General features: G+C 37.7%; 1 long non-coding RNA gene across 1 annotated transcript in view; it reads right to left on the reverse strand.

The window, feature by feature from the left end:
• LOC114147690 (uncharacterized) overlaps nt 1-10,895 on the reverse strand; it is a 31,853-nt gene extending 20,958 nt beyond the window's left edge. The window contains exons 1-3 of the long non-coding RNA XR_003596099.1: nt 9,374-10,895; nt 9,156-9,243; nt 7,849-7,960 (exon numbers count right to left, since the gene is read on the reverse strand). This is a non-coding gene — a long non-coding RNA (uncharacterized LOC114147690). The remainder of the gene's footprint in view (nt 1-7,848; nt 7,961-9,155; nt 9,244-9,373) is intronic.
• Between the last annotated feature and the right edge of the window lie 951 nt (nt 10,896-11,846).

The following is an 11,846-nucleotide window of genomic DNA, read 5'->3' on the forward strand; positions in this document are numbered from 1 at the left end:
CACTCAAATATAAAATACATTTTGGTAAATTAATGTTTGATGTGAGGCTTCTGATTGTTTCAGAAAGATACATACTTTCTCTACATATTTTTGCAAATTTACTACATTTATTGATTTGTTATTAACTAACTTTTGTGCAAGTTAATGAAATAAATTAAATTGGTTTTATAGAAAACTGTAAGCACATTGACTGCCACTGTGAGTTATTTGTAAAAATCTACAGTAAAAAAAAACCTAAGTAATTTCAAGACAAAATTTAGTATGTATGTTAGGGTTGTGTACTTTTATCAATTCTGCAATATTTATCGCTATTTTTTTCCTTGTAAAGTATCATTTTTCCGTTTATGAGTATTGATACAATAAATCCTACATGTAACGAAACAACCAGATCACTCTGTCCCTCTAAAATCTTCCAGAAAATCTTACAAATGTATCGAATTGTGCAGTTTGCTGCATATTATGTTATATATCGTATTGTGAGCAGAATATTGCGTATCGTATTGTGAAATTAGTGTATTGCTACAGCTTTGATGTATATATACCTAATATGTAATGCCTTATGGAAACTTACAACTAATCTGTTTTATGTAAAAGTTTACATTATTTAACTATAATAAAGTAAATGATTGTGTTTGTGAAAGTAAATATTAGGGTTAAATATTTTATAATCAATGAAAGATTTACATGTAAGAAAAAAAATAAAGGACGGGTTATTGCTGTCAATACCAAAGATCAAAAAGTTAGGGGGAAAAATGTATTTTATGCTGCACCTAATCTTTGAAATTTGCATAATGACCTAAAAATGAAGGATGTTCTCCTTGAACACTTTTAAAGGACTTCTCGGTGAAATGGAGCCAAAATCATCTGGCTCAGGATTTTTTTGTGTATTTGATTTGATGGAAACATTGATTTAGCATGTTGATGTGTGTCTAAAGGAGTCAAGAGTAAAATCTTGACTTCTAATTAAATTATTGTTACATTTAATAAAATTATTTTTTTCCCCTAACACGCATAAACGATGATGTAAGCTGAAAGCAGGGCATATACTTATTTAAAAAAGTATTAAGAATATGTATGAGAGAAATAAAGCACGGAGGTTGTTTTCTTTTTGTCTGCAGGCTGCTTGAGGAGTCCCTGCTGTATCTCTGGGCTGGTTGAACATCAGCAGGTCTTTTCTGCTCATGAAAAGCTCTGGTCCAAGAGCAGGACTGAGATGATGGTGAACACAAGAGGCAAGAAAAAAAAAAGAGTCCGATAAATCTGTATTGAACAGCTTGTGAAGGATGTTAATACATATTAATGGTGACAGGAATATTTGCAAGTGAATACACTGGTAAAGGGGATTAAACATAACTCTCCATAGAAGGGGAGGTATCATCACTCCCATTCTGGCGTGGGACTCGGCCGTATCAGATTCATCCCCATGCACATTGCCAGCAAACACTAAGCCCTTATCTCTCCGCTGGGCCTCTCCGGAGAGTTTACAATTTCTCGCTTCGTTGGAGCCTGAGCTGAGCTTGTTACTGGCACAAAGGCTGAGAGATGGCCTGGTTGAGAGCACAAAGCTGCTCCCTCCTCTGGACGGACATATTTCCCTCAGATAACGGACGACTTGTTGGACAGCGGCACTACACTGTCCCTATACATTACTATGACAGCCGCACATCCTCCACACACTGGGGCACGCAAGAAAAGTTAAAGTTCAGGAAAATACATAACATGCTGTCATGGCGTTGGTAACGTCCCCTTATTAATGAGCTTTTGGACGTGGCAGAGGGGCATGAACTTAGCAGATGTGCTCTGGTCCCTGTGAGACACTTCTAGGCATTGGCAGTATTCTCCGAGGGGCGAAGGTATCACAGACAACGAGCCATTTGCTCAATCGCTGATCACATCAACTCCCAAGGGGATTAATGATGGGAACACAGTCATGAAGTTTAGAGTAAATGTACCCTTTAACCAGACCAAAATCTATGTTCAGTCATTTAAGTGATCACACTCAGCGTTTAATCTTCATAGATATCCTCCAACCCTTTGGCCAAACTTGATCTTGATTCAGCAGTAATATTAAAAATATCTGAAATCCTATAAATAAATTAACAACTATATATCTGCTGAGAATTTCTTTAAAAATTCAGAAGTATTGTTTCCTAAATCAAAAACGTGGAGGGAGACAAAAAGAGACCAAGAAATACACTAAGCATGTTTGGAAATTAACTTTCTTCAGTCCATTATTGTGTTTTTGAAGCATTCTCCTTCATCCAGAGAGGGACTGACAAACATAACCCAAAAAGACTTTTTTTCCCCTCAAGTCTGATTAATACACTTTGTACTAAACAGCACCCCAGCCAGTCACGCCTTCACAATGTGCAATTCGTTTGCAGTCTGCATTTGAAAGGATGACTATCTCTAGGTCCAAGTGCAGCTTGGAGGGACTGCTGAGTGAGGACGGGGTTGCCTTTGAGTGTGTTGTGTATGGCCCTCAGCAGTCCCCCTACTTATTGGCAAAGGTGAGAACAATAAGAGCTTTCAAGCCAGAGTCTCCAAATGTCTCCAATGACAAGATAATTGGTCATCAGGTCTTTCTCTAGTTGCTATGGGTCTGTGTAATCATTAGACATTGTTGCAAATCTCAATTTCCTCAACATGCCCTGTTTCACTTGATCATTCTTTTTTCTTTTCATGGACCATAGTAGAAACCACAAGGAAATCAAATTTTGTCAATTAGTGAACTAATAGATTCATGATAACTTTGCTAAACAGCTCTGATTCTATCCACCTTATTCCTAGTGGTATTGCTGCAGGATAAATCGTGTTTGTTGCTCCCAGTAAAACAGAATAGAAATAGCCTTTATTGACTCACAGAGGGAAAATTCATCAGTAAAGAAGTTTGCTTTAATATTTAATTGTATGTAGTAAAATGTAATTCAGAATGTTTTAGAAATAATGTAGACAGCTCAGTTCAGATTACTTTTTAATTAACATCTGTTAATCTCACCACTGACACAAAATGTGGGGTTTGAGTTGAGCCACCAGTTTTACACCTGAGCAGATAGTCATAGAGTCCTAAGGACCTTGAGCTGGAACAGGAAGTGTAGTATTGTGATATACAGTAATACAAATCAAATACAACGGCTGCAACACACAAGTCTGTGGGCATAGAGACGGCTGATGGTCCTCCAGAATCTGTATAGATAGAATAATACACAGAGGGTCACACTTTGGACAACCTGCATGAGTGGTACAACGTAGAGCTTAGCCTGATATACTTAATGTGCAGGTGAACTGTGAGCTGTAGGCCACGATCCTGAATGCCACCTGCTGGCTCGAAAAGTATGATGTGAATTTAAAAAATTAACTGTAAAGTGGGTTTTATGGCTGTGTGTTTATTTCTGAAAAAATATCTGGTTAGCAAGCTACATGGGCAAAAAGCAGAACAAAGCTACAAAGCAAATCCATAGAGAGCTAGCTGCAGTGTAAACTGATTAGTTAAGTTGTACAAAAAAGTGCATGTCAAATTAAATAAAAGGATGTACAAAAAGGTTTTTATGAGAAAAAATATTTGATGAGTACTTTATGCTTGACCCTTCAACCCACAACCTTCGGAAAAGCTTTTCAAAAACAAAAAAATTACAAATAAATCGTTATTAAATCATTTGATTCCTATATTTGGACTTTAAAACAATAAAAAAATCTATATGTTTTAAAGGTATAATAAATGCATTCTCGTAAAATAACAAATCCAGATTTGTGGGAAAAACAAACAAAAAAGAAACCCTGTGTAATATAATACGGAACAAAAAAAGGGACTCCAGCTACGTCTATACAGATACTGAATGTAAAAACCAAAAACTGGTAAATTAGATTTTTTTCTTGCTTAGATATTTAAAAACAGTTATACAAAAATTTGGGTTAAAGACATTAAGAGCCACTTTGGAAGGTGTAAAGAGCTGTATGTGGCTTGGAGCTGCAAATTTCACACCTCTCTTTGAGAAAATACAGGACAGAGGACTGAGGGCCCGGGATAAAGGATCTGCTGAAGTAGAAGACCCAAAGTGCTGCCGTCCACTGAGCATAGGTAGTGTCTAATTTGTAGCTGACTGATAAGGGTGAGATTTAAAAGCCAAGAAAGTATAGTGCCAGACCAGCCTCCCATTGATTCCAAATAAAAGTCAAGCCAAAACCATACTTACTGATAACATGGCAAGTTTCAACTCTGATACAGTAATTTCAGACTTTACAACATTTAATGTCTAAAGACATTGATTGCAATGTTTCAAGCCTGAGAAGCAGACACCTTCTAGGGCTGAGCGGTAGTAAGTGCAGGTGTTTACCTATGACAAGATCAACCCTATCCATGTCCTAACACTGCAGTAACCACACATCCTGTTCAATATGAGAGAACAGGACACTTGGGTTCTTTTTAAAGTAAAGACACAATACAGAACTCAAGTGATTTTATTGCACCTCATAGCAGAAGAAAGTGTCACTATGGTTTCAGTAGATTGTAAGTTGACAAGTTATATTGGATTGCTGCTTGTCTTACAGTAGGACTCCTAGTCACAGCAATTTCAGCAGACATGTTGCTGAGACAGCTCTGGCATTGTTTTCTGGGACACAGTGAAATTCTATTTTCAGTCTTACTTGGTGCAGTAATTATCTGCATTGTTGGTGAGAATAAAGAAAATAAAGTGCATGAATATGTGCCGGTCAATTGGATTCTGTCAGTTCGAGCAGAATTGGGTACACAAGCGAGCAGCTTGCCAGCTTGTAATAACGATGGTGTTTGCGTGGAACAATTTCCCCTCTAAAACAGCTCATCAACGGCAGAGAGAGTCTGTCACCCGGGGTACGGAGTGACAAGTCTTCTGCATCTTCGTCTGTTATTAACATGTCTCTTACGACAAGCTCAATTATCTGACACTGCCCGCAATTTCCATTCCTTTTTCTGGCACAATGTAAAGTTCCTCTCCTTCATTTTCGAAGCTGGTCGTTTTGGATCCGGCAAATACTGATATAAGACATGTGTGGGAGGAGGAAGTGAAAACTGAGAGAAAAACATCTGCGAGTCAGAGCAAAGTTGGTACAGGCTCACAACACTGAGACTTGATCAAATCTGGTTGAAAAAGCAACAATGGTAAAAGAACATAACATAGTAGAAGGAAAGAAATAAACCTTTACAATATTAGAATAGCTTTTTAATGTTACAGTTAACTAAATATTTATTGAGTTTAGTCTTTATATAAAGCAAAGAGAACTTGGATTTTATATGTAGTCTAGACAAAAAACTGACTTTGTTTAGTTTTTTAAATGTTTTTTGCCTTAACAAAAAAGTAAAAACAAAAATTAAAAACATTTTTTGATTCAGAAAAAGAGAATCAGTAAAACAAAATGCAGTCTTAAAATTATGGGGGTTTTTTCTATTAGGGCCAAAAAGCCATCCAACCTAACCTTTCACTATGTGTCTGGTTGTGCTCATCAAGAATGCAGTCACAACCAGTCTATTACATCTTTGTGGACCAAAATGAGTCAAACGTGTTTGTCTTCATTGCAAAATTGTTCTAATTTGGCAAAATTGGAAGGTTTTTGACCATGAACAGTGGTTATGCATTGTTTCTTAACTGATTTAAACCCAAACTCTGACTAGGCCTCAACAAAACTTTTAGAAATCGACCCCTCAAGTATCACACACCTGAGCAACATCAGGAAGTACTTGTACCACCTTTCAGGTTGCACGTTTATTGCAGAACTATAGTCTGAGAGAAGCTAATAGCTTTGTTTCACGTCTGTATCAGATCAGGGCATGATGCGTTATTTTTTTTGGCATCTTGTAGCCTACTTCATGCAGCCATACAGGCTGTTTTTAAATAATTTGCTGATTCCACTGGTCAGGCACCTAGCTGTTCAAAAAAGGTGGTTCATTACAGTTAATTTGTGATATAGCAAGCAGGCAATTACATCTTCACATACAGTAGTGCCAGGTTGGTTTGGATAGCTTTTTTCTCTTAATAAATGAAATGGTGACCAATGCTTTTTGTATTTACTCAAGTTATTTTTGTCTGATCAAAATTTGCTTGATGATGTGAAACTCTGGACAGTGATCTCGTGACCTGACTGGTGACCTTTTCAAAATTAACGATACCAGAAAACAGAAGGTACATTTTGATGGATTTATTCCTTAAAAATATACTTTCGCTACTTAAAATTCATCATAAAAAATAAAAAGTTGTGAAACATGGTTACATTAAAATACTTGCAGCGTAATGTTAGCTAATTCTCTGAAATACAAATGAACACAGAAAAAAATTTGTTTTCCTATAGGTTAATATTTATCAATTTCCTAAAGTTTCAGTCTTGTTTCCATCTCCAAATTACTCCGGCTTGTTGATTTCACTTTAATATTCTTTGCTTTGTTACTGGTCATCATAAAGTTGACCTTGCAGTGAAAAACAACTATTTGTTAATTAAAAAATAGATAGATAAATACATTATCCACTGACTATAGTGCATATGGGTCAAACAGTAAATGGAGTTCAAAGACTTTGTTGTAGATGTTGATTAGTCCGGATTTCAGACGGTGCTGTAATCAGTAAGCCATATGTGCGTGATGTCGGTGACCTCCACAGTTTTGATTCCTCCTCTGTCTGCCTGTCGTGTAGCTGCACTCATTTGAATGTTCAACAGTTTCTAAAGGCTTGTACTAATGAAAAATTAAGTTAAAGGTGCTTTCTAACAGCAAGTCCTGATTAACCAACTAATGCAGGAGCTTGTTCCCCATCTGAGTCATTTTAATGAACCATTCAAATGGCTTTTTCACAGAACAGCTTAATAATTATTTTCAGACTATACAATCTTGCAATCATTTTTGAATAATTCAACTAAAATAGAGGGTAAATGCCACTGAAATGACTAACCTCATCTTCTTCATATTTTGACACAGATAAAGTATGGGTAGACATTTCTTACAACCTTTTATCCTCAAGAATGTCTCTTTTCAAAAGGCTTAGTTGTCCGCCTGAAAAGTTCAAGGCAGATCACTAATGGTGGCTATTCTAAAAAAAACTATTCAATACCTCAAATTCCTCTTAGATATAACCTTACTGCATTGAATTTTAAAGCCATCTCCATTTGTGTGCGGAGGGATGCATGCAAAGTGAAAATGTTCCACCAAAGTGAAATATCGCCTTAAGTGGGAGTGTCTGGGTTGCTGCGGGGGAACGTTAGAGGAAGTGGTAATGATGACAGCTCTAACTCAGTGCAGGTGCAGTAAAGCATGGCGGGTTGGTCAATTGCCCAGAACCCATTACTTCTCCCTGGAGACCAACCTTGTAATGTGCAAGGTACCTTCTGTAAAGGACTGATCTATTGTCAACAGGGAAATCTCTCAGCTTTCACAGAAAGACCTCGCAAGATTACTCTGGCCAGTGAAGAGCTGGCATTGCAAACAACAGCAACCCTATCCCACAACGTGGTTGGCCATTTAAAAAAGAGGAGTCATTGGATCTTGAGAAAGAAAATGTAAAAAGGTCACAAATTTTATGCATAGTCAATAGCTACACATCACCAGACGTCATGTGGCTTTCAGGTTAGCTCAGAGCATGGAGTGGGTTTTCCTTAGATAAGCAGCTGCACTGAAGCCTTATTTACATCCTAGGGGAGGCCCAAATAAAAAGTGTAGGATTCAGAGGTATGAAACCCAGCGTCTCTGGATTCAGCAGAGACATTCTAGAGAATTTTAACAATTCTCTAGAATGTCTTTTTGTCTGTCAATTACATGCACTCTTAAGACTACAGCATGTCAGTACTTCTTGGTGGTAAAAGTTTGAGACATAAAAAAACTTTACTCACCTGCACAGAGTCCTTATCTCAACCTGTTGGAACACCTTCTGGGTGGACTAGAGAGGAGATTTTGAGCAAGGTCATCCATCCAACATCAGTGTCTGATCTCATGAATGCACTCCTAGAAGAATGTTTAAAGAAAAAACTTAGTGGAAACTAAGTTCTGAAGATCTGAAGCTGACATAGGTGCAAAAGGTCTACCAATGTTATATTAAACTCTATGCAATAAAAATGCAATCCCACTCAAGGTCATGTGTGTTTGAAGACAAGGGACCGAAAACTTTTGGTAATATAATGTATTTCAACCATCAACCAGCACCAAGTGTATGTTGAATTTTGCTGTGTTCTGGTCTTTATAACTGTGCAAGAAAAGTTTTGTGAATAAGTTTTGTCTTAACTCCAAGTAGGAAGCAAAACACAAGAAGTCATCTGCCTCAAGGTGTCTAATGGCTTATGCAGAGTAAAGTAACTTTTAGCCAGATGTACTTCATGTGATCTTCAGATAGTCTGATTTGCTTAGCTTGTTATTGACTTCTCAGATTTCTAGGACTTCCACCAAGGAAGACGGTACGTATTTAAAATATGTTGGGGACATCAGTCACAATACATGTGTTGCTTTTCTAGCCAAGATTTCCTGTCTAAATGTCTTTCTCTGCACAGCGTACTCCTGTGGTGCATTCAAGTTGACTCATACAATAGAATATCTACATTAAAATAACTGCAAAATTATTTTGTTAGCATCAAATGTCACCAGTGTTTTATTCAGCGTCTCCAAAACAAACCTGTTTCCAGTGTCTCCAGTGTTTTGGAGACATCTACTTTTATAGATTGATTTTGTTAAATTATCAAATTTAACCAAAACTCCAGTTACATCCACTGCTTATTTTTGCAGTGCTGCAGTGGAATACACAGTAAAAAAATACATTACTTCCATTAACATCAACATATCCTCAGTAATCCATTGTGAATCCTCACTGACCAAACCTAGGAACTTAGAAATAACTAAACAAGACTGAATATTTAATGTAATTAGCTGATATCGTTCTTATATTAAACATGGCACATCTCCTTTATAAATAGGACTTCATAATTCTGCATACAACTAAACCTTATACATTATTAGTTATCAGTCAAGACAGTGGTGGTTTTCACATAACGAATTTTATGATGGAGACAGGAATGGGATGACCTTGGGTGGCAGACACATCTCTGTTTTTGTGTCATCTTCAGACAGCCAATGTTTGACCACTATCTACTAGATGCATTCTATCCGACACTTGTAACAATGGTGTAAATGGGACAAAAATTGAGCTCACCGTAAAGGCGGACTTCAGTCCTCTTGAAGGCTGAAAGCCCTGAATGAGCACAGTGCCCAGTGGCAGCTCAGAGTCCTTGTTTTGCTCCCTGAGACGTGTGTAATCAGAGAGAAAGTCCAGCACAGATTACAGTCTTCAATCAGTCACCAAGGAAAATGATATGTACATCATTGTCTCTGCAGCACATCCCAGCCACTGTCAGGCTGCATGCATATTACCTGTGTCAAAGCTGCCAGGGACATGACGAGAGAAACTGAGAGCCATCACGGAGCCGCCACTCAGGGAAGGGCTGTCGGGTCTTCGAGCGCAGCAGCCAGACTCACTCTCCATGGGGACTCTATACTCTGACCTCTCGGATGTTGTTGACACCGTTTAATGTACATTTTCAGATACAAAACGTCTCCTTTCATATCTGAAATCACTCTCAATGGGTTGGAGGCCACCCCTTGTCACCAAAAGAAAATACTGAACACAATCTCCCATTTTTTCTCTCTCACTCAAAGCCGGGAAAGTTGCAGTTGACTGACCTTGAGGTGCACAATAGAGAGAGGTACTTCATATGGAGTGAAAACTATATGACTGCTGTGAGGACTGGCTAAAAATTATCCATCTAATCTTCTCATAGATCTATAACATAATCATATTCAATTTTCTCCACTCTAAAAAGCAGATGCACACCGTGTTTCAACATAACAGCATAATGTGGAAAATGTTGATGCAGGTGTCTCATTGTCGACTCAATTTTCACAGTTGGATCTGGATAAAAAAACATATAGTATAAATGCAAAACGGCAGGAGGAAGAGATTTTTCTATAAAGACAGCAAAGACAGATCCAGTCTGAATTCCACCCTCCTGAAATAGGACATGGTCAGACCATAATTTCCCTGAAACTAGAGTGTTTAATTTAAAACTGTGAAGGGCACCTCTGCAAATAAAAAGAAGATGGAAGGAAATCTGCAGACACGGATGTGCACAGGCTGTACTCCTCTACCAAGTGTAATTCTTTACATTTTACCGTCCATTCAAAACATTCCTAAATAGCAACTTAGGAAAACCAGGTTTAGTGTGATGAAAAACGAAAACACTGCTGTTTGTGCGTAGAAAGTGACAAAACGGGAAGCAATTAAGTGAGGATGAAATTTTGTCTGTAAAATTAATTCTTGTACATTCAGCTGGTTTGTGAAGGCATCATAGGTTTGTTAGAAAACATTAGAGAACAAACAGAATCATGAAGACCAATAAACAGTCGATACGTCTTTTACATATCTGTTAAACTGTCACCATGTCGTAGTAGTAGGGTAATCTTTGACTGACGAAATGCACTGCTCCCGATTATTCCCGACCAAAAACAACCAGAGCCAGGAGGAAGGTCTTAGCAACCTCATGTACCAGCTGATAAATGTGCTAATGGCAGAGAAACAATTTACTGTTGCAGAAAAACCGTTTATCTGCCGTCATCAATGATCATACTGACCATAATCATCCCACAAACATTTGAAATCTGAGCTTATAACTGCCTATTTTAATAGTTCAAAGACCAAATATACCTCCTCGAAACCCGTCTTGGCGCCCCGGATGTAGCTAACGTCTTCTCTTGAAAGTTTATCGCCACTCTTTGGAGTTCAGCCAATCACCGTCGAGGAAAATTAATGGCGGTCCTGGATTGGCTGATTTGCAAGTGCAAATATCAAGTAGCTCTAAAGTGCATTTTCTTTGACATATTTCAGATATATTCGACGAGAAAATACGGAAATAGGGGAATTTTCTGAGAATAGTTTCAATTTTCTGAGAATAGTTTCAATATTCTGAGAATAGTTTCAGACTTCAGTCCTGCTGGTTCACCTCCCAGGGATTTATACCAAAATGTTGTCATGTATACAAGTCAAAGCTGAGGCCTTAAGCAGTCTGAGCATATGTAATAAAACTTTAAAACTAATGTTCACAGTTTCCCTAAGCTTGGGTTTATGTGGAAAAAGACTGACAGCCATAATTACAGTGAAATGTGGATGTAAAACATTTTTGACTGCATGGGGATGAATAAAAAGGCACATTTCAGATTTTATTTGTAAAAATGTCTAAAGGAATTTAGATAGCTTTCCTTCCAGGTAAAGAGGTATGGACCTCTTTGTTTTGGTATATTATATAAAATACAACAAAGTTTGTGGTTTTAACATAAAAAAATGAGAAAAAGTTCAAGGAGCATAAATACTTCAACAAGACACTGTACATAATAGCTCCCCTGTCCCACACCAGGTATCTGTTCACCTTGAGAAGTCCAGTGTGCGGACTGGCACCTTCTGGCTCGACAATTCAATCATCCTCCTCTGGTCCTGCTGGGGATCCAGAGGGAGGTCACCAAATGGTCTCTGGTGTAAAAAAAAAAAAAAAAAGATGCTGACCTTCTGCTAAATTGTCCACATTCTTGGAATATCAGGTTATTGAGTTGATCCATGCTGGGTTTCTGTGGCTGAAAAAAAAAAAAAAAAAAACAGATCTATGCTATTGTCTGACTTTTGCAGTAGATCAAGGGCAAGAATGTGTGTGTGGAGACGCGACACTTTTAAAAATGTTGCCCCAAATGTCCTAATGGTTTAAGGAAAAAAGAAGAAGAAGCAAGCATCACTAGTCTGTGGTAAACAAATACATTAGGCAGGATGGTAAGTGCTTTCCACTTATGAAGAGACTTGCAG

The sequence above is a fragment of the Xiphophorus couchianus genome, chromosome 7, assembly GCF_001444195.1.
Source record: "Xiphophorus couchianus chromosome 7, X_couchianus-1.0, whole genome shotgun sequence".
NCBI lineage: Eukaryota > Metazoa > Chordata > Actinopteri > Cyprinodontiformes > Poeciliidae > Xiphophorus > Xiphophorus couchianus.